The sequence below is a fragment of the Heterocephalus glaber genome, unplaced genomic scaffold, assembly GCF_053883595.1.
Source record: "Heterocephalus glaber isolate CG9 unplaced genomic scaffold, H.glaber_assembly_v1.0 deba00001457, whole genome shotgun sequence".
Lineage (NCBI taxonomy): Eukaryota > Metazoa > Chordata > Mammalia > Rodentia > Bathyergidae > Heterocephalus > Heterocephalus glaber.
In genome coordinates, this window is record NW_028258305.1 from 39,630,896 (window position 1) to 39,658,451 (window position 27,556).

A 27,556-nucleotide genomic window follows, 5' to 3' on the forward strand; every position below is an offset into this window, starting at 1 on the left:
TAAAATTCTTCAAACCAACCTAGTCTTTTTTTTTTAAGGATCTAGTTTTGACCTTTATATTCTGGAGAAAACAACCTGTATGCAATTTGACAAACATCCCCTAGGCATCTACCAGGAGCCTGCCCCGGGGAAGCCAGGTCCCTCGGGCTGGGTCTTGCTCCCCTCCAGGACAGCACAGCTCGACCTCCAGTGTTCCTGGGAAGGAGGCCATGGGGCAGCAGTGGAGGTGTTCACACCCCTGGACTGGGTGAAAAGGATGGTGTCTTGGGACTTCCAGGGGGCCTACTGAATGAGATGGATTTGAGCAGGGCTTGGAAGAGAATCAGGATTCTAACAGCTAGGGGAGCACTATGACTGGGAAGGGAGGGAAAAAGACAGGGAGCGGGCAGCAGAGGGAAGGGTCAGAGCAGAGGACAAGGGAGGGAACATAGGTGACCAGGGTAGATGGCACACAGGCAGGAGGGCAGAGTGCTGGTGCGGAGGGGCTCTGGATACAGACGTTCACCTGTGGAGTGTTCTCAATGCACAGCAAAAGCATGGACACCTTCTACAAGCAGTTACCCTGGGACATTCCTAATGCAAGCCTCCCATACCACTCATTCCAGTGGGCCAGACGTTACCCCCAGCTCAGCGTGCTGCTCTGGAAAGCATAATGCACAAGTAAAAAAGGAGTAATTATTATTAGAGGAGCTTATCTGGGTGAAGAGGAATGTTCAAGGAAGGAAGTGCTCTGGAGAAGACGACCCAGGTTCCCCTTAGTTGTTACCAGGTTTGGGCAGATTAACTGAACCTGAGTTCTTTTCCCATCCATAACAATGGAAAAACTGTAGCTTCAGGGCTAAAAATAGAGCACGTATACCATGCAATCCAGCATCTGGCACATGGAGAGTGCTGGATGAAAAAGGCTGGAACCGAAAGGAATGTAACAACAGGATGGAATACTGGAAGGGATATGGACTTTGGAATGTGACAGATCAAGGCTTGATTCCTACTCTGCCAGTTCCAACCTGGGTGACCTCAGGCAATTTATCAAACTCTCCGAGTCCAGGTTTTCCCATCTTTAAAATGGGATAATACCTACCCTGCAAGGCTATTGAGTGGTTTACATGTTATAATGAATGTATGTGTAGAATACTTGGCACCCAGCAGGTATTTATAATGGATACCTATTATCATTCATTTTTCTCTAGAAGTAATTAAAAATTCTGTGTCTATATAATTTTTTCCCAGCATGACTAAGAAAATACAAGAAGCTGAGAATATACACAATCCATAGATCAAAAGTAGCTATGTTTCTTTAAGTTTTCAACGTAGTTTTGTCCCGCTTTGAGGTAAATTCAGGAGTCTTTAGGTCCTCTACTCTTTAACAATCTTCTTTGTTCAAGTAAAGAATCACTACTGGGGGAATCTCAGGCTGAATGAGGCCCTGCAGCGAGCCCTGACCAGGGACCAGAAACATCTGACTATAGGGGAAGCCTAAGGATAACTTGCCCACAGTTTCCGTGAGCTTCAAAACGAAATACTGTCCTCATTCTTACAGGTGCCTCATGGCAAGTAAAGCTTTTCTTTTCTTTTTCTTTTTTCTTTGCTTTATTTGTGAGTGAACACTTGTTCCTCAGTAAAAGAAGACCAGAAATATAATCAGTTTATGGATATTTAAGGATTATCTATTTGGCCTGTAACTCACCCAGGTTTTGATGTTACGGTTTTCTGGGCCTACTTCTTGATCATTATTTCTTCTATAACAATAGGAGCATGCAGTGGGGGAATGGAAATTAATGTTCTTCTTTGATAGCAATTCCAATTAGAGTTTCCTTTGAGGTAAAGGTATGGTCACTGCCGAAAATGAGGCTTTTAGGCTGTCTTATTACACTCGTACCTCACCAGAATTAAAGAGAACAAACTGTAAACATAACATGATCATGCCAAGGCAAGCCCTTGACTTAAATGAGCTGCTTGACTTGTACATCAAATGGAAAGGAATAATATAATTCCTAATTGAAGGCACTGGCTCAGTGTTATCCAAAGAAAAGCGGCTTCATGCTCAATAAACCATTCCTGATAGCTATGCTTTCCATATATCTGAGGGTTTTCATTCTTGAAAGCTCCAAAATCTTTTTCACTGTTTTTTTGACAGAAATCTTTCAAAAACAGACTTCACATTTACTTTACTCTTATCCCTTTACCACTCAAAGTCAAAATTATGATTATATCAATTCTTTTTTTAGTTCATTCATCACGCACTTATTTAAGGTCTACTACTTGCCCAGGGCTGCCACCATCAACAGAACAGGCGAGCAATAATCACACCAAATGTAACCGCACGCCAGAACCAATCAAAGAGCTCAAGGACCTAAGAGTGCGCTCCAGGCTGCACAACTTCAGGGTGCAGGAATCAGGGCATAGAGGAAGGGCCCTGGGGCTACGTCCCCAGTCCGCCACACCGCCACCCCCTCCTGCCCCTGTGGAGCCTCCTCTACATCAATTCTTAGAGTCTTCATTCAGGACACTGAGGCCAATAACGTAGGCCAGCCCCAACGCAGGCGACTCGCACCTACTGTTTGTAGTTTCTTGGGCTCTTCCCCCTTGCTCCTGGCCCTGGTCTATTAGGTTAGCCTCCCAGATTCTTCTAATGGTCAGGGTCTCTATGCCCCACAGGCCTTCTCTAGAGTGCTTCAACTGCTCAGGACTTGGGAACTAGCCCACCAGACTTAGCAGGTATGACAGTCAGGCTTGGGGGCACTTGTGAGTCTCCCCAACTCTGGGACACCTCTTTAGTCCGCTTCCTCTCAGCTTCTTTTTCATAGGATGCTCACAGAGCCCAGCTGAGCTGTACTTGGGCAACATATTTACTCAAAAACTTCCACATCTTGTCACAACAGAGGTTACTCAGACGCAGTTCAGCAAGGGCTTGGAAATCACCTATGTACTTCATAAGCACAGAGATGGTGCTACAGAGGGTGACCTGCCCCAACTGCCTGAGCAGCTGCAGAGCAGACCCCAGGGCCCTGACTGGAGTCCATTGGGCTTCTTTGCAGCAGGCCACTTAACCTCATAATAAATCTCCCTTCAGGAATCAAGCAACTGTCTCTACCGCGGCTGCCTTTACAGTATGACTCTCGGTTCTTCATTAACTCAGATCTAAAATACTCCCGAGAACAGACAATAGATGGGCATTGTGGGTTTTTGTTTTGTTTTTCATTCTAATAAGTTTTTTTTAACCCTAAGAAAAAGGCAGGAAATCAAGCCGGGTGTGGTGGCTCATGCCTGTGATCCCAGTACTCTTGGAGGCTGAGCCAGGAAAATCACAAGTTTAAGCCTTGCCTGGGCAATTTAGCAACACCCCCCCGCCCGCCCCCCCAAGTGGAGATGTAGTTCAGTGAGAAGGTCCTTCTGGGTTCAGTCTCCAGTAACACACACACACACACAGGGGCAAGAAATCAGTATCTACTGAATGCCTACAATGTGCTGGGTGCTTTCTGCCCTGTGAGTCTTTCTCATTTCTTTTTGTTGGGGAGTGAGTCCATCCCCGGAGGACAGGCCAGTTAGAGAATGTCAAGTCAGAGAGGGAACTTGAAGCTTCGAAGAAGAGGCTGGTCAGGGGTAGACCCTAGTCTTCTGGGTCTGGAGCCCACCTCACCTGCCTCCTACCACTAGTGCTACTCATCTGATTTACTGCTTGTGTCTAACATTCTGGAAGAAGCTTCTACTTGGGTATTTGGCTCATCTACTACCTCAGCCGGGGGCTGCTGCAAGCAAGCAAATTCTCTGGCCCTTGATCAAGAAAGCACAAGTCTGAGAGACTGACACACTCAGTAGGGAGGGAGGAAGAATATGATGTGCTTGCCTTTCAGACAGGTTAAGCTCAAGGGTACAATGATCTCAGACATTTAAGAATTTTTATTTTAGATGTTTCAATTTCTTTGTTTTCTTTCTTTCCATTGGGAAAACATTTTATGGTTCTGTCTACAGGGCTTTACTGTTGTTCACTTCTGTTCCTCTCCCCTCGTTTCCGTAACACGGTACGGACTGCCACTTCACGTCCGGTCAGCATTTTTACTGCCCCAGTCTCCATTTGCTCAACACTCCCTCTCTCCCAAAGCTCTGTTGAGGGGTGTGTTAACCCTGAAGGCCTGGGCCTTCAAAAAGTACCATCTATAGATATCCTCTTATGACTTCACAATCTCCATATTCTTCTCCAACTGCTCACCTACCTACATTCCAGTCTGATCATTCCAGGGGCCGGGGGAATACCATGATATACACTTTGTATCTGCAAGCTGGGCAAATGACTCAACTTACAGACAGACAGAGTGAGACTCAGTGTGTTTAGAGCCAGGTATGTGTCAGAGTTCACCCGGAATTCAGGCCTTCAGATTCTCTATCCAGTGGTTCTGATGGCACTGTAATGTTCCACTGTCATCTGGGGAAGAGCTTCAGCTTGCTCTCTCTTCCTGTACATCAACTAAGTCTGCCAGGCACAGAGCGTGAATCAACGCTGACCCTCTTCATCCTGCTGCTCCTTCTCTGGAAGGGTGACATCCCAGAGAGGACTGCCGTGGGGCACAGGCACACTTCTGGTGTGTGTGGGGCGTGGTAGGGTGGGTCGTCACCTTAACCTCCACTGTGGATAAACGTAAGAAGGAATGCGTAGTTCTTAAATCTATCACCCTACTTTATACAGCTGGTTCTGCTTTTGGTTAAACCTAGGAACAACCGGTGAAACCTCCCACACCCACCATTGAGTGTGGACCTGAAGTAACTCAAGCCTCCCGGCCTCCAGGAACTGGCCCCTACCTGCTCCACATGTTGAGGCCAGCTCAATGACCAGAAACTCACCTTTCATTCTAGCCCACTGGGATCAGCCAAGGTCTTCTGAATAAAAACGACTCTGGAATGCCGGTGAGGACAGTGAGGGGAGGCCTACAGAGTCTCCTGCTAAAAAGGTGTAGTACGGCCCACTAAGATGGGGCCAAAGACTGAGGTCTGAGTACAGAAGTCGAAGTTCTTACACAGCACGTTTAAGTGCAGGTGAAAGGAATCAGACTAGAAATAAAGAAACCCAAGTTCCAAATGGCTTTAAAATAAAGTACTTTAAACTTGGCCACACCTCAGCAGACTCAACAGTGGACTCAACAGCTAACCCTCCTCAGTTCGCCTGCCACTCGCACCCTGCTACCTCATCCACGACCCTGCCAACACTCGCTTCGATGGGAATTTCTGTTGCTAAAGGCCAAGTGGCTTGTTTTAGGTATATTATTAATTGGTTCCATGGAAAAACAGGTTTGATTCTTTAACTGTTCGACTTGCCAAGTTATCACTCAGCCGTAGCTCACAGAAAAATTAGACTGAAATCCATGAGGCAGTGCCTGAGCAGATGCCGGTGTGGACTGGGGGAGAGCAGTCTGAGCCCTGGGTCACCAGAAGCTTCAGGAAGGGGACCATATCCTCACAGGCACCCGTGACATCTATCCAAATGTGTAAGAATCTGGCTTTAGAGCAGTTTAAGAGTTCCACAAAACAAGGGAGTTGCTCGTGACCACGAGCGTTTTTGACCACAGGACTTCTGGCCAGTAAGAGTTAAAGCCACTTTTAACACAGCACAGGCCTGAGATCTCAATTACTTAAAAATCAGCGATGACCTGGTCTGAGAGTAGGACCAACCGCATTATCACAAAGTAAAAAGAATATGTGAGTTTGTACATTCACTTTAAAAAGCCTGTAAGTTGCCTGTCTGCATAACCCTGGGTTAAGAGCAGAGGATTTTGAGATGAAGCAAAAATAAACTCTGCCTCAAAGGGCTCATCACTGGGGAAAGGCAGTAAACAAGATAATCACAATAACAGTGTGAGAAGTACTAAGCACTGCTCTGGTGGCTCTGAGGCCAAGACTGAGCAGCTACTACTCCTTCATTTCTACCTGGTAGATAAAACACAGATGGTGGGAGTGCCTGCCCTGCCTTGCCAGTGTGCACTGCTGCTGACTAAGCCTCAGGTCCAGGGCCAAGTCCCCTCTTCACCCCCGCAAGTGGCCTTCTCACCACGTGGTGGTCAAGACAGCAAAGTGTGAGCTCCTCAGGGGTCCTGAGGGGAGGCTAAGGGCAAGCCTGGTGCCTCCCCCAGTTTTGAGTTTGGCTTTCTGTTTTCCCTGGGAAGGGATGAACTCTCTGGCCAGAAACCTCACCCTCTCCTCCACTAGCTCCTTCTTCTTGGGCTCAAGATTCTCTCATCCCCAAAACTTGCCTCCTGGACCACCACCCCTAGCAGCTGTGGCCCACTCATTCCTTCCCAAATTCTCGAAAGTCATCTAGCTCTGTAGCCTGCTCACACATGGCTTCCACCTACACCCATGTTTCTTTCCCACTCCAGCAAGCAGCTCTCTGACCGGTATGGGAGCGCTGCTTTCCACTCAGTTCCCCGCCACTCCGGCCCTTCCAAAGCCTGCCCCTGCCTGCCTCCCTGGAGCCCTCTGTCCAGGCCCTCATCTGACCCTTTGCTGCTTAGCGGTTTCCATCAGGAGTCTTCTGCCCTCATCCTCTGCTGGCCTTCCCCAGAGCTGTTTTCAGTCACAGGTCAGTCAGTCTGTGGGAATTCCACCAGCCCTGTGGCTTTGGGGCCCCACTGTGTCTGTCATGAGCTTTAGTTTCCCTTTTTTTTTTTTGTTTACTTACCTATATCACCATTTACTTTATCATATAAACACCTCAAACTCAATATATTCAAACTCATTTTCTTTCTTCCAAATTCTAGTCCTCTTCTTTAATTTCTAGTTCCTCCTCAGCTAACGAGCTAGGAATTATACAGCAATCTGCAATTCCTCCCTCTCCCTCACCCCCGAAATCCGAGTGTTCACCGTGTCCTGATTCTACTCCGAAATATTTCTAGAATCTGTCCTTTCCTCTCCCTCCCTACTCCCACTGCTTTACTACCTTGCAATCTTTTGCCTGAACTAGCTACCAAAGTGGTTTCTGGGCCCAGCCTCCTCCGCTGGCTCCTTCCTATTCATTCCCACCTTGCCCTCAGCCCGGAAGTGTACCGAGGCCCTCCCACACCCCTGCTCCACAGCCTTCCAGCACCCACCATCAGAAATGGAACGCATTTTGAACAACTGGTCCCCAAGGCTCTTCACAATCAGGTACAGTTTTTTTCCTGCTTCATCTCCTCACCAATTCTACAAATTCAATTTTGTGGATGCGTTTCAATCTTCAGAATGTACTACATCAAGTCTACAAGCATGCTGTTCTCTTTATCTAGGACAGAGTTTCCTCTACCTAGAAAATTTCCATCTGCACTTAAAAACCGAGCTCTAGGGCATTTCTGTCAGGCTCCTCAGAGGGGGTTTTATGTGCTTGTATTGTCCACCTGTATGAGAGCAATTTTTAGTGTTTGTACTCAGGCGTTCGCAGGTCGGTCTCCCCCACCCGAGTGCAAACTCCTTCATGCACCAACCCACTTCTGTGAAACAAGGCCTGCGCAGGGCTGGGCTGATAGCAGATATTCAGTGTTTGCTAAGTTGACTTGAAAGTACACAGGCTTTTCTGTTTGGCAATAGCACTTTACCCTCTGCACACCCCGCAGTTCTTAGTGACACCGTCCTGCGGACAGAGAAAGCAAGAAGGGAATGGCTGGTTAGAGAGGCAAGTGCCCAGTGGCAGGAGTAGTTAAAAGAGGCGTCAGCGGGAAGGTGTGCGGTCGGGTACTCTTGTTTCTCATTGTATGTCTGGGCCATGTGCTTTTGTAACCATGTTCATGTTTCTTTGATAAATAGAATAAATAAAATTCCTTGTTGCTTATGAATAATCTGTTTGCAAACTGCAAAGCCATTCAGAGGGCTTAAATCCGAACAGGCTGTGTCATTGGCATGTACCCAAGACAAAGGAGAGATCTTCATGTGAGGCTGTTCCTCAGGGGCCACTGGGCGACAAAGTCCTGCACCTGAGAACAATGTTCACCTCTGCAGAGGAACACAAGTGTTCTTGGACAAGGCCGCTTAGAGATAGAACTCCTATGTTTGTGCATGTTGTCTTTTCATTAAGAAAATGACTACTTTTTCTAACCTTTCACATAGGAAAAAGGGGGAGGAGAGGAAGACTTTGGAAGTTAATTCTGCCAGTTTATGAAAACTAGAATTTTAATATTGTAGGTTGAGGATTTTCACACACATACACACACACACACACACCTAGTGAAAGGACTTGGGTCTTCATGCTGGACATTGTAGTGCAGAAAGAGTGAGGCTGAGATCCCTACCAGGCTGGTCTAGCATTGGGGTCAGTGAAGCCAACACACAGAGGGCAGCGTGGTGATGTAGAGCAACCGCATGAACGGCCACGTTGCCCAGCACAGATCACAAAATAGATTATTTCAAAGGCCACAGATGGAGATCAACACTTGCTCAAAACATCCAATGGCTGCACGGTACAAAGGCATATTTTGCTTTGGTATGTAATTTCCTCACTACTTAACTATGAAAGTGTATCAGAATTGAATTCTGGTGCTCTTTCTAAATGGGAGCTGAGTCACAGGTACCTCAGTGCTGTGTCTGCAGACTAAAGTGGATGACTCATGTCTGTGAAATTCTGAGAGAAAGTACCAACCGACCCCTTGCTTAGTCATCTTTTGCATGGATGCTGGGTTCATGAGCTCTGTAAACTATAATGAGCGATCTAGCCTTTTACCATCTCTTTATTCTTTTCTAAACAGTACAAATTACATCTCTAAAAATATCCTCATCTACGCAAGTGAGTCACTTTGACCTAACAAGCTTCCACAAGTAGTTACACAGCTAAACTGCAATATTTACTTGTGAAGGTACAAATCTTGTCATATTAGCCTCCATTTTTCTTTTCTTTCTCTCTCTTTTTTTTGGTACTAGGGATCGAACTCAGGTCCTTGCACTTGCGCAGCAGGCGGAAGACCACTGAGCTAAATCCCTGGCCCACTCTTTTTCTTTTAGATCAAACTTTGGTAGACTGGGACAAGAGAGGAGGGTTTCATCAAATATTTTAAAGAAAATATAGTTCACTCCTAACCTTTGACATGAGCAGGGGAATGGAATGGGGGTGGAGGAGGGAATGCTTTGAGAGCTATGAAACAGCTTATGAAAAGTGAAATTTTAATATTTTACGCTAGAGTGATCAAAGACTTTTCATTTAGTGAGGAGTGCATATTGGCTCTTGAAGGAGTACTGGTAATTCTATTTACTTTAAAATCCTGAACTGTGAATTTATGACATTTTTGACAAAAGACCCGGCCACACTAATAAATGCATAGGTATTAAATATTAATTTTTGCTCTCCCAGGAGCTGATCTTGTACCACACCCTGAATTCTCTAGACACACAGCTAAGCTTTGGCGCCCCACCCATTAGCCTTCCAACCCTCAGGCCTGCCCACTGGTCTCCAGCTTGCCTTCCTGAGCTTGGCACTGCTGGCTCTCACCAGCCCCAGCCCAGGCCTGTCCCAGTTAGGCAATAACTACAATGAATTTCACTGGGGGCAGGAGCTTATTCCTTCATAACGTAGGCAGCGATACAGAAATATCAAAGCACAGTTCATCTCCACCCAGCTTTGATCGGAGGAGACTGGGAAGGTTCCTCATCCACGTTGGGCCAGCAATAGAAGTACCAACACCACAGCCCATTGCCCAATTCCAACCAGGGGAGTGGCCGAGTCGCCTACATTCTTCCCAACTCTTATTCACTTGATTTGTACCAAGATGACCAGTCCAGTCACTCATCCTCGAGAGCCGCCATCCCCTGCTGTGGCAGGTTGGGTCTGGTCGCTTCTGGATGGTCGTCACTAATTCAGCCTCAGTCCTAAGTCCCAGCAGTGGCCTATGCACTGCACACAGGGGCAGCTTTCATTCACGTCCTCATTCCTCCCTGGCCATGCCACAGTCTGGCTCCCCTCCAGCACACTCGTTACCCTTTCATCTCTTCTAAGTTTCTCTTTTCTCAATGCAAAATAAGCAGAACCAACTAGCTAGGAGGAAAAGAGTCATTGCATGTGTGAGCATTTCAGGCTGCAAGGTGCTCGTCCATCCGCCCTCCCACTGCAGCAAGTGGTTGCTGAGCCCCCTCCCAGAGCCCACCACTGGGCCAGTGAGGCATGTGCGTGAGATTCTCACTTAAGCCTTGGGCCTCAGTGCATACCTTAGCCAGAATAATGAAGCAAGCACACGGAACAACTAATGATCCATCTAGGGTAATATATGCTGAAATCTCATGTTACACAAGACCAGGTGTTACGCAGGTGACAGCAAAGTTTTCAGAAATGGTGCAACAAAAGCAAGGAGATAATGAGGGGTGGCAAAACTGCCCAAGTGCCTGTCACCTGGAGACTGGATAAAGACGTGGTTTTTTATACAATGGAGTACTACGCAGCCATAAAGAACGAGAAACTAGAGACATTTATGGCTAAGTGGATGCACAGTGAGGCCATCCTCTTAAGTGAAATAAATAGGACACACATGTGTAAATACCGAATAGTTTCTGTGGTATGAGAAACTAAAAGTGTAAATAAGGACTAAAAGGTATAATAGATAATGTGAAATAGGAAGAAGAGGGGGAAAGGGGAAGGGGTAGTGGGAGGGGTAGGGGAAAGGAAAGAAGGGAAAGGAAAAATTATGAGAAAAGGAAAAAATGGAAACAAAGTCTATGTAAATAGGGAGGGGTGGAGGGGGTGAAGGGAGGGCTAGGAATGGGGAAAAAATAAGAACCAAGATACATCATGTAAAGGTACAAGATCCCAGTGATGAATGTAACTGTGTTGTATACCTAACGTGGACCAATAAACTTCATGGAAAAAAAGAGAGGCGGCAAGGGAGGCCAGCAAAGAGACCATGGCTGAAAGCTTCGGGCCTCCTGAGAGGCCACAGCACAAAAGTGGTGGCTCGATTGGATGCATGGAGTGGCAGGACATAGGAGCCAGCCAGGGAAATGATCCTGTAGTGAAGAGCAGAGGTATAAGCCAGGGAGGAGGCACAGGAGAGGCACAGGAGTGGCACACGCAGAAGTAACTACAATGTTGCATTTCTAAGGCTGAGATGGATTCTGATATGTTTTGCTGTGGTTTAAGCCTCACAGACCCTGGGGAGGCAGGCAGGGTAAGTAGCACCTCCCTTCAGCCTGCTTTCTGACTATGCCTAGAGTGCTCTTTCTGCCCTCTGAGCAGTTCTCTAGACTAGCTGTGAATCAGACTAGGAAGGTAGGAAGCTATTTCTAAAACACATACATTGGGCCAATGGCCCTCCCCCAAGCCCCTCTTGATTCACAGTGGAGGGTGCAGGAGGACAGAAAGAGGAGGTGCTGGGGAAATCTGACTTTTTCAAGGCTCTGAAAGTCCAATATGCAGTCAGGGCAGTAACCACCGCACCACCCTGCCCTGTACTGTGTGCCTCCTCCCTAGGAGTCTGATCCTACCATTAAAAACTGTATGGAGCAGATGTTCAGTTCAGGGAGTTGGGGAAGAACTGTCTCCTACACCAGGATGTCGTATTGGCTCCATTTGCCTGGTGCTAGCTTTTATCTTTTATCCTTACCAGCCACAGCAAAGCAATTGTGTGGCTTTCTGGAAGACTAACTGAGAGCACTATGGCTGTGAGGACGACTTCTGTGATGAGGGCGCTGTACTCGTCCTGCTCCCGGTGAGGCCTGGTGCTGCAGGGCTGTCTCCTCAGGTCTCCAGCTCCCCCAGGCAGACAGAGGCATAATCCTGATTCCCAGGGCTGGTGGTCACACAGACTTCTCTGCTAGACAACAAGCAAGTTGGATTATCTTACACTTTCTATGTGACAGAAGCTCCAGGACTATTTGCTTACTCTTGGCGCGGGGTGGGGGTGGGGGGCCTCTGCAGCCAATGTGAATAAACTTCTGCCCAGCTTCAGCTTTCTGCTACCTCCCTTTGGAGCAAATGTAAACTTCTATCCAACTACACCGTCACTTGATTGTTCTGACTTAGACTGAGATCTAGATCCTTGAAATGAGTCAAGCCTCCCTTCCACTGTCTCTGAGCCTTTCTCTAGGTAAAAAGCTGCCCCTTTTATCATGTCCTATATGTCATCTCATCTCATATCTTCCCACCCGCAAGCTACTAGCTTTAGAGGATTTTGCCTGAAGGACCATTCTCGCATGGGACATCTCAATTCCTGAAACCAGCTGACACATTTCTAAACCTCAGACAAATAAATTTGGTATATCATTGTTTTTACAATTCTATTACAGATAATTATCTGATTTCTACCAGGCTTCTGAATTACATTTTGAACATAGGATAGCCACAGATGCCCACTGCTGCTTCTGTGAATAAACTGGTCTAAATACTAGAAAGCATCCCTCATCTCCTGTTCATCATACCATACTTCGTCTTTGGAGAGGAATCTTAAAACCACTTCCTCTTGGATGCTTTCTCAAAAGAATTCTCTACCACCCAAAATAAATCTTCCTTCCTCTTCCCTCTCAAAATGTATTTGGACCTATCATACCTATACTTCTCTTCTCTCTACACACAGGCCAACTAAAAATTAATGCTCTTGAAAGTAGGAACCACTTCTAATTCTACCAACTGCACAGAACTGATCGAGCGATCATCTGAGATAGTTAACGGTTACTGATTAGTGTAAATGTCACAGGCAAAGGATAATTATCAAGTTTAAACAAATACATACATATGCTAAAACCTAAGAACCTATTTTGAACTCACCATTTTCAGACTGGCATGCAGAGTTATTGATTTTATACTGTACAGCTATCTTGCCTGGGTGGCCCTTTCTTTCCTTTTTATCTAACGGCTCCATAAAGAATGAATCTGGGGTGATAAGTGCCTGCTGTATTTATCTAAAATCCCTTTCAAAACCATGGGATTGGTTCTGCTTTGGTATGTCAGTGGAACACACTCATTGTGAAGAGGCTTGTTTCCTTCACAATGTGTCAACACATTGATCTCTCAAAATTTCTGTCAAAAAAAAAAAAGACAAAGAAACTATTTGAAGACTGTAACCAAGTCACGTCACTGCAGCTGGAAGTACAGCTAGCTGTTCCCGTGCAGGCCTGTGTCACGAGGCAAGAAGGTCATGTTGGTTCACTACCTGGGCGGGGAGACCTTGAAGGAACAATTTCTCTGATGCAGCAGGAAGTTACCCTGGTGGCAGGGGCAGGTGGTGGCTCAGGTCCAGCTTGAGACGCCACCAAATCAAACAAACTCAAAATTTACTGGGCATGGTGGGTGAAAATCCTAAGACTTGGGCCTAGGTCTTCCTGAAGAAGTGTACATATGCAGAGCAGCTTCTTCCTTTCATCTCTAGCATGGCCAGACAAGTCAGGCATTTCATAGAGATTCAGCTGTGTGGATAGCCATCTTCTACACTGGGAAAACCAAGTAAGATACTCCATAGGTGCTGGAGCATAATCTACACATATCAGCTCAGTGAGTCTGCATTCCCTGCAGACCTGACTCCCGAATGTCCGGGAAACAGGGCAAGATCATCTCACTAAGGATCAAGAAATGACAGCATTGCATCATTGTGTGAATAAGATAAAGCAAGGCAGAACAGAAAGAGCTGAGTTTGAATTTGGACATTTGGGACTTGGTTTAAATAGAGCTCTGCATTTATCACCTGTGCGATCTTAGGCAAGTTACTCTCTGCTTTTGACTTTCCCAGTTGTAGAATGGCAATTATGATTTTTATCTTGCAGTGTATCATAAATGATAACTATTAGTGTGATTTGGATTGAGGGCCAAGACTCTTTCTCTTCCACAGAAGCAGCAGAAGATAGATAACAACAGGCTGAAGGAACAGTCAGACTATCCATGCCAACAGCAGGTTAACTCTTGGTTCACAGTAAGGTGGTACCTGGTTTAGGTATAACCACATACCTAGCAGCAGTGGCTAAAGGCCTCTCCAGAGCAGAAAAACCTCAAGTGGGCAGGCACACAAGTGCCAGATATCATCACTTATTGCATTTGTTCCTAGATATGATCATTTTGTAGGAGATAAGTATTATTTTCTGCAATAGTGAGACATGATGACTTTTTGACTTTCAGCTTCACGAGGGAGGAACCATACATATCTTATTCCACTACCTGACAGACTTGCCCAAGACAGATGTTCAATAAAACAACTTCTAATTGAATAGTGACCTTAACCCTGTTTCCCAGCATAGAATAATGAAGAATAGTACACATACTTTAAACAAAGCCAAGGCAGTATGTCTTCCAGGATTTTCATAATGTGTATGTTAGCCAAGTATTACTAGTATTATTAGTCAAATACTATTGGAGCCCCTGATGTGATGTTTAATGTTCAAAAAAAGAAAAGGCCATAAAAACAAAATTTCAAATATCTCAAGATTATTTTTACTAAATAGCCTAGGTTTGTTTTTAATCTTTCCACAGCTCATGTTCACATCTGTGGCCTCCCTTTTATGGGCTCTGGAGCTATAAATCTGAAAAAAGACAGATAAGGTAGGAACCTTGTTAAACAAAATCCCCACCAAAATGACAAACATTCAAACAGGAGTGGCCTGCCTTTATCTGTCACCACCCAGTTTTGACGGAGTCCATTTCCCTTTTACAAAGGATCTGCTGTCTGTGAATTGAACACTTTACCCAAGAGGCCAAAAGTCACTCCCCAGCTAGGGATTTCCCAAAGGACTTGTACTGCATGTTCCAGAGCCTGATTGCTGAGCTAACTATCTGGGTTGCCGTAAAATGCCTTGATTTTTATCAAAGGTTCGACAGATTGGGCTTTTTGATAACCAGTCTACTTCCCCGAAAAATGCAGATATTTAACCATATGCTGACTCATTCCTGGTATGGACAGCACAGAATCCCCTACAGCGGGTGGGGACTTCAAAGGCCAAACCTTCCAAGACAAGACGGATGGGAGAAGGAAAAAGAAAAAAGCAAAACCAAGAGTTGTTCTGGAGTGATTATTTATAGACAGTTTGTAAGCAGCCAGCTAAGGTTTGAATCCTGGCTGGTAATTATTACGGTGCGGGTCCTTTAGGTTTTACATTTTAAGATAAAAGAGATTTGACATGTTTATTAAGTAATCTGGTCACTCTGGAAGTTAGGTATGCACCTCTGGTGACAGAGGTATGGGGATTATTTCTGTTGGTGACAAGCCTCAGCTTTGGTCTGCCAAAATGTTGAATCTGGTTGCATCTTTGCAGGTGTGAAATACTTGCCTCCCATTGGAAATTACAAAGTAATCTCTGCAGGATTTCTCTGCAGGGAAATAATCTCTATGGTAGATATCAAGATGCACTACACACTCAGATCCTGAAGATGATTAAGCCAATGGATGATTATGACAGGTTTATGGAAACTGTGGGGAAACTTTAAGAAAACTGCAGAACCAGATAGGATTACGGCCCGGGTACTAGAGCTGGTCGAAACAATGGGGCCACATTTGTGATTTTAGGTACACTCAGCCGCGAAGTGGGTCACGGTCACAACATTAGGAAAAGTAATGAATAGAAAAAAAAAAATCACCTTTTTAAATGAGGAGCCTGTTCTCAGCCGCATTCCTTCAACTAATACAGATGTTCATTACTACTGCTGATAGTGTTTCAGTGCATTCCTTTAGAAATATTATGCAATATTTGATACATACCAAAAATACTTTTCAAACACACACACATATTCTGAAACATGATGAAAAAATGGGATATGCCTGAATCTATACTCCCTCTAACTCCCAAATTCCCTCTGCCCATGTAGGTGCCCCCCCCCCGCCCAGAGATAAACTTTCTTAAAAGGCTGGCTTGTCATTTCTTTGCTGTTCAAAAATCATGGTTTTGGCCCGGGGATTTAGCTCAGTGGTTCCGTGCTTGCCGTGCAAGTGCAAGGTCCTGAGTTCGATCCCCAGTACCAAAAAAAAAAATCATGGTTTTAATGTAGATTTCTATATCCCTAACAATACATAGTCTTGTTTTGCTTTTTATATATATGATAATTCTATCCAATTATATGTCTCCTGTAACTTTCTTTTCAGTCAACATTAGGTTTCTTACATGTCATCTTCACTGTGTGTGGACATAGTTTATCATTTTCACAGTTGTTTAATAGTGTGAATTTAACACTATTTATTTATCCAATGCCCTGTCAAGAACATTTGGTTTTCTTCTAGTTTTTATGATAACTAATGATGCTACATGACTGTTTTGGTTTTTTTTTTTTTTTTGGTTTTTTGAGACAGGGTCTTGCAATGTCGCCCAGGCTAGCCTCGAATTTGTGGTGATCCTCCTGCCTCAGACTCCCAAGTGCCGGGATTACAGGCATGAGCCACCACGCCCAGCACAGGACTATTCTTGAATATGTGATCAACAATATCTTTTCCTTTTCCTCCTAGGTTTGCCAAATAAACTTACCAGCCTCTCTGCAGCAAGGTGGAGTCATATGACTAAATCGTGGCCACTGGCTTTTGTAAGAGAGGGATGCATTTCACTTCCAGACCTGACCCTGAAATGCCTGACATGCCAGCTGCAAGTACAGGGTGTAGTAGAGGATGCAGAGGCCACAGGGAATGTTGGAATTACTGTGGATGGAGAGGAGCCTGGGTCCCAGAGGGCCCCATGAGGCAGGCCGCCTCCCCACCTTCCCATCCCCACTTAACTGGTGTCACAAGAAATAAACTTTTACCATGTTAGCCAGAGGTTAGGAGCCATTTGTTGTCGGTGTTAGACTTTCCTAATATAGCCTCCATTTCAATGTGCACGTGTGCGTGTGAGCGTGTATGCGTGTGTGTGTGTGTGTGGTGCAGTCAGAGCTGGGGGTCAGAGGAGGGTCTATTCGTGCATTTGTAGAGGAGTGAGGAGGTTGTGGTGATAAAATGGCATCAGGAGGATCCTCCTAGTGGTGGAGTTGTTCTACCTCTTGATTCCGTTAATGTCAGTATCCTGCTTGTTGATAACAGACTACAGTTGTTCCAGATAGTCCCATCGAGGGGAAATATACACAGATCTCTCTGTATTATTTATTATACCTACATGCGATTTATAATCACCTCAAAATTAAGTTCTTAAAACCCACAAAAGGCTATAGAGTAAATATGGAGTAATATTAACAAAACCATGGAAGGTAGTTTCTCTCTTGTTTTTGGAAGACAGACATAAAATGGCCTCAGGCACAGAGGAATCCTTAGGCTCAGATGTGTAACTCAATGCCAACCTTTTTACCTTTTTTTTTTTTTAACCTTAAAAATAAGGACAATACCTGCCCACCTATTTCATGAGGTTTTAGGGAGATCAAATTAAATGAGGTGATAAATGGGAAAGTATTTTGAGCAAATGCTGATTTTTTTTTTTTTTTTTTTTTTTGGTACCGGGGATCGAACTCGGGACCTTGTGCTTGTGAGGCAGGCGCTGGAACCACTGAGCTAAATCCCCAACCCATGAAAGTATTTTGAAATATGGCAAGGTCTTATTACTGACGTTTAAGAGACAACTGGGGATGACAGAAGTGTGATATCCATTCCATTAGTTTGTTAGTGAAAAAGAGTAGCAAAGCTGTGGCTCCTGGCCTCCATGTTAGTTCAGTGACAAGGTGGAGGGGAGGTTAGGAGTTGTGCACACAGGGGGACAAGACAGTGAACATGCACTTGCTCCAGGTGCAGATGGAGTGTGTAATACGCTACTTTTCATATGAGAAAGAAAACCAGACAAGAAGTAGAACAGAGTGGATTGGGCATGGTGCCAGTGGGACTTTTCACAGTGTGCATCTTAAAAAATTAAGTGAATATATTACCTGTTCAAACAATAAAACGACAAAAGAAACATTCCTTTTTTTTTCATTTTTCTCAGTCTTAGTTCCAGGAACATAAAGCTAGCAGAGCGTTACCACTAGGGTTTATGCATATGTGTGGCAGGCATGTGTATGTATGTAGGCATACATGTATTTGTAAACTCCATCTGCCAGATCTGTGGCCAAGTCCTGCATCCTTCCTGTACATCACGGCTGGAAATATCCAGAAGTTATGGAGAGAGGACACTTCAGCGGTTTGGTTTTCAGCCTCTTCGGTCACTTTAAGAAACACCAGTTGATTGAACTCTATCATTACCTATGTGAGACTGGCCGAACGCACTCCACAGGACAAAAAGAGAAGAGAAACAGAAGGCAAGGCCCTTACCTCCACTTCTTCACTGTCAGCACTAGCTAGTACACGCTTGGGTCGTGTGGCGCTAAAAAAGCAATGCTCTCTCTCAGGATATCAAAGTTCAATCTGAGCTGTTTCAAAGGACTTTCTACTAGTTGAAAAGCTAAAATCAAGAAGCAGTTCTTTCTGACTGGGTTGGTTTTCTGTAGCCCCCACAACCTCTAGAATGACAGAAACAGTGAATGGTCCTGAAGTAAACTGCCTTTGAACACGAGGGTGTACGGTCTCCTTCTGTTTATTCTCTCTGGAGTCCACCAAGTCTGCAATCTGGAGCCATTCACCTCCCACAAGAACGGGTCTTTTGAAGTACTGAGTCCCCTTGGTTAGAGGCCAACTGAGCATGTTCTTCTGGTAAATACAGTGTTCAGCACCATCCCCCTGCACTGGGTTCTACCTTCTCATTGACTGGCTGTGGTGGAACATTTGAATTGAAGGCTTTGGCTCCTTCTATTCTTCCAACATAAAACAAAGGCTGTGCTATTCAGAGATGCTTTTGTTGAGTCCACAGTTCACTTTTGAGGTCTCAGTCAAACAAGAGCTTACCCTTTGCAAACTGCAGATTTTTAAACTTGTCTCATACAGGAGTCCATTTAACAGTACATATGAGGTTTCCAAACATGTAGCCAAGTAACAAATGAGGAACATTAGCTTAGTCAAAGAGACGACCAAAAAAAAAAAAAAAATGGACAGTGTTCACTGGGGAAAAAGTTCAGGGATCCTGAGCATATTAGACTGTGAGGACTTCTAGAAAGTGACTGTCCCTGTCAGCCCTATATCTTTTGTGTTCATTATGACACCTGGAAGAGTATGCTAAAACGTTCATGGAGCTAAATCCTGCCCTCACCTGGGGGTGCATAAAAGGCAAACTGATTCTACAAAGGCTCTTGTCTCCCCTGAAAGAGCAGCTGGGAAACTGCAAAGAACTACATTTGTAGCTTTCCTGGGAACAATGTTGAGTGGAGACAATGGCTTGGATCAGAAAGTCCTGGGGTGGCTGGCATTTAAAACGTGAGTGTAATTGCTAGTTCCCAGGCCTCAATCAGACTGATAGGTTCCTTTTGGCAACTGTCTTCACTAGTCTCACCTGTATGCAAAATTTGCTGTTCTCAGGCAGGTACTATGGTTTCCCTGGAGATGAGGAATCCTTAATCCACCTTTTCAAAATTTGGATACTTCAAAAGAATCACAATACAAAGGAACAGCTTCATGGTTGGGAGCATCAGAGGAAACACTGTAGGGATTCTAACTTCTAGCTTCTCATTTACAGAAAGGAACTACAAGTTAGAACCCCTACCCACCAGGTTCACTGAGGTTAGGATCTTCCTGACCTTATTCTTATCAAGGGCCTCTAATGGTTGTAGAAGAGGCATCATGGTTATACTGTTTTGCCAACCTCTTTCAAATTACTGTACTTACCAAGTAGTTAGTTATTATTTTATGGCACACTGAGAGAAGTGGGTGAGGTTGGTGAGGTCACTGACCGGACCTCAGCTTCCCCAAGGCCTAGATCAGTAGAATGAGTATAGGCGGACTATCCCTAACTCAGTGGTGAGGTCCAGTACATGGATTAGAAGAGCTAGTAACTTGCTGAGATCTGGAATAAGGTCTTAGTTCAAATGCTGTTTCCTTCAACTACTAGCTATGTGACTTCTGCAAAGTGCTTTCGTTTCCTCTCCTCTTAAATGGGATTATAAGTAGCTCAACCTCATGGGGCTGCTGAGAAAATTATATGGAATTATGAATATAAGCCAGTTAAATAGTACTTTACATACAGTGAGCACTCCACAAATGATATTAGTTATATATAACAATGGTATATTATTATCTGTACTGGAGTCACTTTTTATGATACTAGTGACTTCTAAATGAATTAGATGAGAAAAAAATACCAGGTTGACTGGGACTGAAGAAGGCTGCCAAAAAGACACCGGCCCCTACTGAGAAATTGTTTGTGTCTGTGTGTGTGTGTGTGTGTGTGTATGTGTGTGTGTATGTGTGTGTGTCTGTGTTCATTTTTTAGAATGAAGTGAAGCATAATAAAATTTACCATTTTAACCAGGGACATGAAGTACACTGACATTGCTGTACAACCATCAGTACTATCCATCTCCAGAACCTCTTCATCACCTCAAACTAAAATTCCATCTTCATTACACACAACCTGCCATATCCTTTCCTCCACCTCCTGGCAACCACCATTCTACTTTCTATCCTTATGAGTCGGACAACTCTAGTCAGCTCATCAAATAATACTGCGCTTGCCCTTTGGTGAGATGAGTTGTGTTCCAACATCCCTTTCCTCCCTCTTTCACTGGAGGACAAGGGGGTAAACTTAGCCAAAGGTCACTCTTAGTCTAGGTCACTCCCAAAAGCTCTTTCCATATCCCCTAGGTCAGATGGTCTCAAGAATCTGGACTTCTTCGTTGGTAGGAAAAGTGCATCATAGTTTGGAGCTCCAGACAGAATTCCATCCGCGTGAAGTATGGCAGCACAGGGTTCAGTCTGGTTAGTTTAAAACCATCTGGACGGGGGATGGCCAGGAGTCTTGGCGTGGAACGGACTCCACATGGAGACAAGAGCCTGGAACGCATGCTGTTCTACATGAATCTTCACACATTCACTCTTCTCCTGGGGTCCACAGGCCCCGAGATTCAACACATGCCAGACCAGGCTGTCTCCAGATCTGCTCCTCGTATAATCCCTGCTGCCACTATTGGTGTCATCGACTCCCTAGATGCTGAAGAAGAAACCTGGGAATCACCCTAATTCTTCTTATACTGTCATTTTCTACTTGAGATCAATCACTAAGTTTTGCCAGTTTTATTTCCCAAAAATTTTTTTTTTGGTACCAGGGATCAAACTTGAGTCCTTGTGCTTGAGGGCAGGCGGTGGAACCACTGAGCTAAATCCCCAGCCCTCCAAAATATTTTTTGAAAAATTAATCTTCCCTTTAACCCTCATTATTATTATTATTATTATTATTATTATTATTATTCGATTAGGTATAATCTGGACTATCTTTTTCAGGTCTCCTGCTCCTTATTTCAAATCATCTACCAGAATAATCTATTTTCAAAAAGCAAATATATTCTACTTATCTACTGAGTGCTCTTTAACAATCCCTTGCTACCCTCAGCACAAAGGGAAATTCGTCAGCCTGGTGTGCAATGCTGTCTGTGTTCAGTTCTTTCATTTAGTCGCTCACCACTTCCTGGGATCTACCAAGCACCTGAGAAACTCTAAACCACTTAAGAGTTATTCACATACGCTACTATTTCTTCCCCAGTGCCTTTGCTTATGCCAGCCCCTTTGCCTGAAATGCTCTTATGGCCATCCTACCCTAGTACGTTGGGTGTCTCCTCTGTGCTTCCATTATATTTGATTGTGGTGCTCGTTCTGTGACTATGTGTCATTGCCAAAATTCATTAAAGTGTTCACTTAAAATGGATAAATTTTATTACATGTACATTACACCTCAAAAAGATGGGGGAAAAGGTGCCTTGTGGACTCATTGAAGTTGTATTTGTTCAATTAGGAAGCAAACAATGTTCAAATGGAAATTCCACTACACCTTAACCGGAGTATTATTGTTGGGTATTTTCCTATCAGCACTTTTAGGCCAATATGGAGAGGCTAACAATATAACACTGAACACATATAAAAGCACTTACCTGTCCTAGGCTCTTAAAATTGAGACTTTTAAACACAGGAAAAACTGGGGATTGAACCCCGGATCTCTGCACTGAGCTACATCTCCCAGGCAGGGTCTCACTAAGTCACGAAGTTGCCCAAACTGGCAATCACCCTGCCCCAGCCTCTCAGGATGCAGGATAAGAGGTGTGTGCTGCTACACTGGGCAATTAAATGTCAAGAAACTTCATTTTTACTCATTCTTCCACTGATATCAAGTATTCCTTGGGCCAGGAATTTAACCATTACTTCTAAGACATGTTTTCAGATTCTCAATCTGAGGTCCATGCATCTCCACCCTGCAAGGGTCTTTGGATTCAGGGCATTTAGGAATCTGGGAATCCAAAATGTCTATCTGCACTCCCCTTTAACTGAAATTTAGCATTTCTTTCAATTTTAAATATGAGCAACATTCTGCAGTAGTATTAGCAGAAAAATAACTTTGTTACCAATAGAAATGCTGGACATTTTATGTTGTATGGTTAAGTGTTGTGCATATCTCAAAATACTATTTATAATCATCACTTTTTCAAAGTTACAGTGGTTATTAAGTTTGTCACTGGATAAATCAATGTGTTAACAACAAAGAAGCTCTTATATTTCTATCACAACTTAAAAAAATTTGATAACAACATTTTAATATAATTGACTTCTTTTGTAGTGTACTTTATTTTATGCATTTAAAAATACTGTTTTTGCTGGGTGTGGTGGTACATGCCTGTAATCCCAGCACTTGGGAGGCTGAGATAGGAGAATCGTTGTGTGTTCGAGGCCAGCCTGGGTTACATAGTGAAATCCTGTCTCCAGAAATGAAGTTGTTTTTTTTTTTTTATACTGCTGGGAATTGAACCCAGAGCTCTGTGCATATAAGAATGCTGTTCTAAAAAATGTTTCTAGAACTGGGGATGTAGCTCAGTGGTTAAGCACTTGCCTAGCATGCACAAGGCCTTGGTTTGTTACTCCCTTCCCCCAAAAGAATGAATTCTTAAGATTTGCCAAAGGGGTCTTTGGCACAAAAATAAGTTAAGAACTTCTGAACCGGATGACCTCTAACCATTCTAGTGTTAAGAATTTTATTAAAATTAGCATAAAGGCAATAACTAGAAGAAGCACCTTGAGCCTAAGGTAAACTATAAATGTGAGATGTTGACTTCTGGAAGCCCATGGGTGAGTTAATATTCTTAACAGTTTCTTAATTAACCATATTTTCTTAACTACAGAGAAGGAAAATGGGTAGCAATGTCCATTATTTGGGGCCACAGCTTTTCTTTTCTAAAGAAAATCTTTCAAGATTCATGAATCCTGATTTGTTTGAAAAACATATTTGAAACAACTTGGGAAGTTTGTAGATAGATTAGGTATTAGGTGATATTAAAGAATTAGGTGTAATAATGTTGTGAATATACTATGTATTTTTAAAAAATCCTTGTCTGTTAGAAATACATACTGGCATATTTTTAGGTGAAATGATATGGTATTTCACATGTGCTTCAAAATATTCCAGAAAATAAGAAAATTAACTAGGTTATAAAGGAAAGAGGGAAGAAGAAACTAGGTAGACAAAACTGTACCATAGGTGATCTATAGGTAATGGGCACATGGGGATTCAATATATTTTTAATCACTACTTTTGTGTTTAAAATTTCTACAATAAAAAGTGCTTTTTTTTTTTTAAAAAAAAAAAGACAATTCATAGGCACTCAGGATAGATCCAACCCACAAAAACGTAGATTATACTTAAGTTAAAAAAAAAATAAGTGGGGGGCCAGGGATTTAGCTCTGTGGTTCCGCCGCCTGCCTCGCAAGTGCAAGGTCCCGAGTTCGATCCCTGGTACCAAAAAAAAGTGGGGAGCATGTAAGACCAGTCAAGGGGCTGTTTGCCAGTATCCCACCCCCTTGGCTTAGAACCTGGGCTGCCTCCACATCTGCAGCACTACTTGGGCTCAGTGAGTTATCTGACCTTACAGATCTGCGTGGATTTTGCTTGACAAAGTAGCTATTCTCCTTGACCAAATTTGCTATGCTTAAGTAGGTTCAATCAGGTATTTGATAATCAGTGTCTGGTTAATTCTTTAATTAAGCCACTTAGTTTTGCTCTTTCAAGGGCCACAGAGTGAATCTCCACTTGGAGCCAATATATATGTGCCATGGGGCAGGGAATTACACCTGGATGACCCCTTGCCATCCCTGTAGAACAACTCTAGCTCATGTCTTGCTGTCTCAGCTAGTAATGTCATCCAGGCAAGCTGTCTACGCAGGTTCCTTAGAAGTGAGGACAGCCCCCATCTCTCTGTCTTCTTTGTGCATGAATACTGACCCTTCTGCTCTCGTTCTTGGGGCTTGCAGGTCCTCTGTGGAGCTCTGCCAGATTTTGAAAGTCACCACACACACTCATGGATTCCGCCAACCAGTTATCTGAAGCAGTATTGTAATGTGTTAGCATGTGGGATCTGGAATTAGTGCCGGGATTTAAGTCCTAGCTGTCACTTAATCTTGCTGTGCCACAGTTTTGTCTTTTGTTACATGGGGCAATTCTAGTGATTAGCCTTAGAAGGATATTGAGAAGATCAGACAACATAATATATGCAAAGTACTGGGAACAGTGACTGGGCATGGCATTCACTGAATATCTGGTAACTATTATTACTATTATCTTCAACAGCAAGAGGTCTACACCAAAATAACCTCGCTTCACCAGTGTCAGTAGTATTTTAATATTAATTATAAGAAAAGTTTTATTGACCTAGATTACTGTCATATGTTACTGTCTGTACACAGCTTCATTTCTTTCATCGAGTGAAGTGCCTTCTCAGATTATAATTTATCTGAAAGCAGCTACACACATTTTTTAGGTCAAGATCACTGAAAGTTTTCATGACTTTTCTTTGATTAGCAAAACTCAAAACTTACTTGAATCTAATAAAGATAATGGAGAGAATCATGCAACAGATGTAAGAAGGTAGAGAAAAAACATCACATGATTGTGCTTTTGATTTACAACTCCCCTTCCTTACAGGAACTGCTTTACCATCTTTAAAAAGTTTTCATGAAATCCAGTGTGTTACAATACAGAGAATATTCTCAACGAAGATGAATGCAATCAGAACTTTTTTGGAAGTAAATTCTAAAGGTGAAACAAATTTCAATTGGAATCAAATCAGTCCCCGTGGTTGGTTGCTAAAGGACCTGAGCTCTCCATGTTTGGAACCGTGAGTAGTGTGTGGTTCTATATATGTTCCAGTCTCAGGATAAAAATGAACCAAAATGTTTCAAGCATCACAAGGACCCAGGAGTTCTCATAATTAAAGCAAGAAGACATTTAGGAAGATTTTTCTTTTATCTTTTCCCGTGTTATCAGTTTGAAAAATATAGAGGATGTACTGGTTTTGCTTTTTGTCCATAATCAATTTTAGTTCTTGTTGCTTTGATAGTTATTATTAATACTGTACTAGAAATGATACAATTAAACTAAGACTCTTTTTATATCCCTGATGTAAGGTAAATATGCTAAGTGTAAAATAATATTACACTTTTCTTTTCAGTACTGTGTGGTCGAACCCAGGAACTCACATGCACGCTCGGCAAGCGTTCTATCACTGAGCTTCATACTTCTTATAGATTTGGTTCGAAATCTATTTTCATACATACCACTGTGGTTCCTAACTTGATTTCAATTTGCTCTACAAATATATTCATTTAAATAAAAATGTGATTTGTATCTCCGAAAACAAGCAAGTTTTACAAAGTATGAGTTTTGGTTTTACTGAATTACCTAGGAGCCATCTTATCTGTTGCCTGCTAAATATTCTATCATCAAACACTGCTCTGTGGTCGGGAGGCAAAAGTCTATACCATTGCGCCCAGGAACCAAGTGGCCGTTCTGCTGATGGCTTTGCCTTTTCACGGTAAGGTTACTGTGTAACATCAATGCAAATCATTTCCTGGGTTATACTAGGAATTCTGTAGATGGACAAAATCGGAGCTTGGCAGGGGTGTTTGGGATAATAAAGAGAAGCCTGTGAGTTTTACTTAAAATTTCACGAGCTGCCCTGATTTCTGATTTCTTGGCCTTAATTAAAGAAAGAATTGTTCAAATATCTGGTAGAATTAGTTTTAATTATCAGTTCCTTCCAGTTTTAAAAATAAAAAGTCCTACCAAAAACTGAGCCCTCTGAAAAACAAAATAACTGTGTTCTACACTTAATGTAAACTTAAAACCAATGAAAGAAAAGATAAAGACCAATATAGAAAGAATATTAAGGAACCTATATGAACACTGATCACTAAAATAAAGGGAAAAATTCGAGTAAGAAACCCATCCTCCATGAGGCGCACACTCCCCAGCCTTCACTAGGACGCTTGTAACGGGAGTAGCGTCTTGCAGAGGGATGCTGGAAATCACAAAGGGAAGGCTTCTCTTTTCTTCTTTTAAAAATACAAGATTGTTTATCATAATAACAGGCATTTGTAATATTGTCCTCCCATTATAACCCATAGTGATCCAACTGACAGCACCAAGAAGGGGGAAAAAACAGAACAGAGCTGTAAACCAAAGTCACTATTAACCTGAAGCAGACTGTTGCAAGGTAAAGATGCATACTGCAATCGCTAGAACAAACCACTAAGAAACCAACTCAAAAACTGTACCTAAGAAAAAGGAAAAACTCAACAGGTATCTCAGCCCTTCCACAGGGCCCTTGCTCACTGTGACCCAGCCACACGGCCCATGCTGCCTCCCTTCCCAGTGATGAACCATCCTAACCACAGTCCCTATTGGCCTCAAGTGTGGCCCTCAGCTCTGCTCCACTGTGGTCTTTGTCACCATCTGAAATTTAGGTATTTGTTCACTAACTTCTTTATCAACTTTCCTCTCCCTAAACTCCATTATGAAGGGTTCTTCCTCTTTGCTCACTCTCTCACACTTGAGTGTGTGTGTGTGTAAGTGATATGAAGGTCTCTCATATATCACTTTGTGTCTTACATGTAATAGGCTATTCACAAAATATTTGTTTTTAAGGGGGCCAGTGGGGTCGGAGGGAGCGTCAGACCGTCAGACCCCCGGGTTTGAGCGAGTGTCCGGGACAGGGAACCGGTGATTGGTCAAAGACGACTGGGCCAGTTGCTGGGTCACAGGTACCCCTGGCCCAAGATGCAGCAGAAGCAGCGCGCGCTGGAAGCTGGGTCCCTGGCGTCACCAATCCAACTTCCAGCCCATGGCGACCCCAGGGCTGGGGCTGCTCTGGGTACTTGGCCTGGGGCTGCTGCCCGCCCGCTGGGGCGGAGCCTGGGGGGAAAACAGCATTAACCCTGGGTTCTTCGACGCCTGAGCCCGATGACTTCAACTCCAATGGGGGCCTGTCTCAGGAGGGCCCTACTGCTCTCATCGTGGTCTCCATCCTGAGGGCCCTGCTCGTGGTGGTGGGGCTGGTGCTCCTGGTATGGAAACTTTGGGAGAAGCAGCAGATGGAGGGCACCTACCGGTCCAGCAGTGAGGAGCAGGTGGGTGCCCGTGCGCCACCCCCCCCCCCCATACACAACGTCAAGCTGCCCTGGGAGGAGCAGCTCATCTGAACGCTGGGGCCAGTTACAGCCACCGCCACTGCGAAGGACTGCCCAGCGCACCCTGGGACCCAGCAGCTGCCACCAAGACAGCAGCCTCTGACAGCTCAGGAGGACTTGGGGGACACGGGGGCACCGGGCTGGCGGGCTCT

General features: G+C 43.9%; 1 protein-coding gene and 1 pseudogene across 4 annotated transcripts in view; one reads left to right on the forward strand and one right to left on the reverse strand.

The window, feature by feature from the left end:
- Babam2 (BRISC and BRCA1 A complex member 2) overlaps positions 1-27,556 on the reverse strand; it is a 413,096-nt gene that overhangs the window by 40,488 nt on the left and 345,052 nt on the right. The gene's annotated exons all lie outside the window — the stretch shown is intronic.
- On the forward strand, positions 25,559-27,469 carry LOC110347923 (protein crumbs homolog 3-like; annotated as a pseudogene).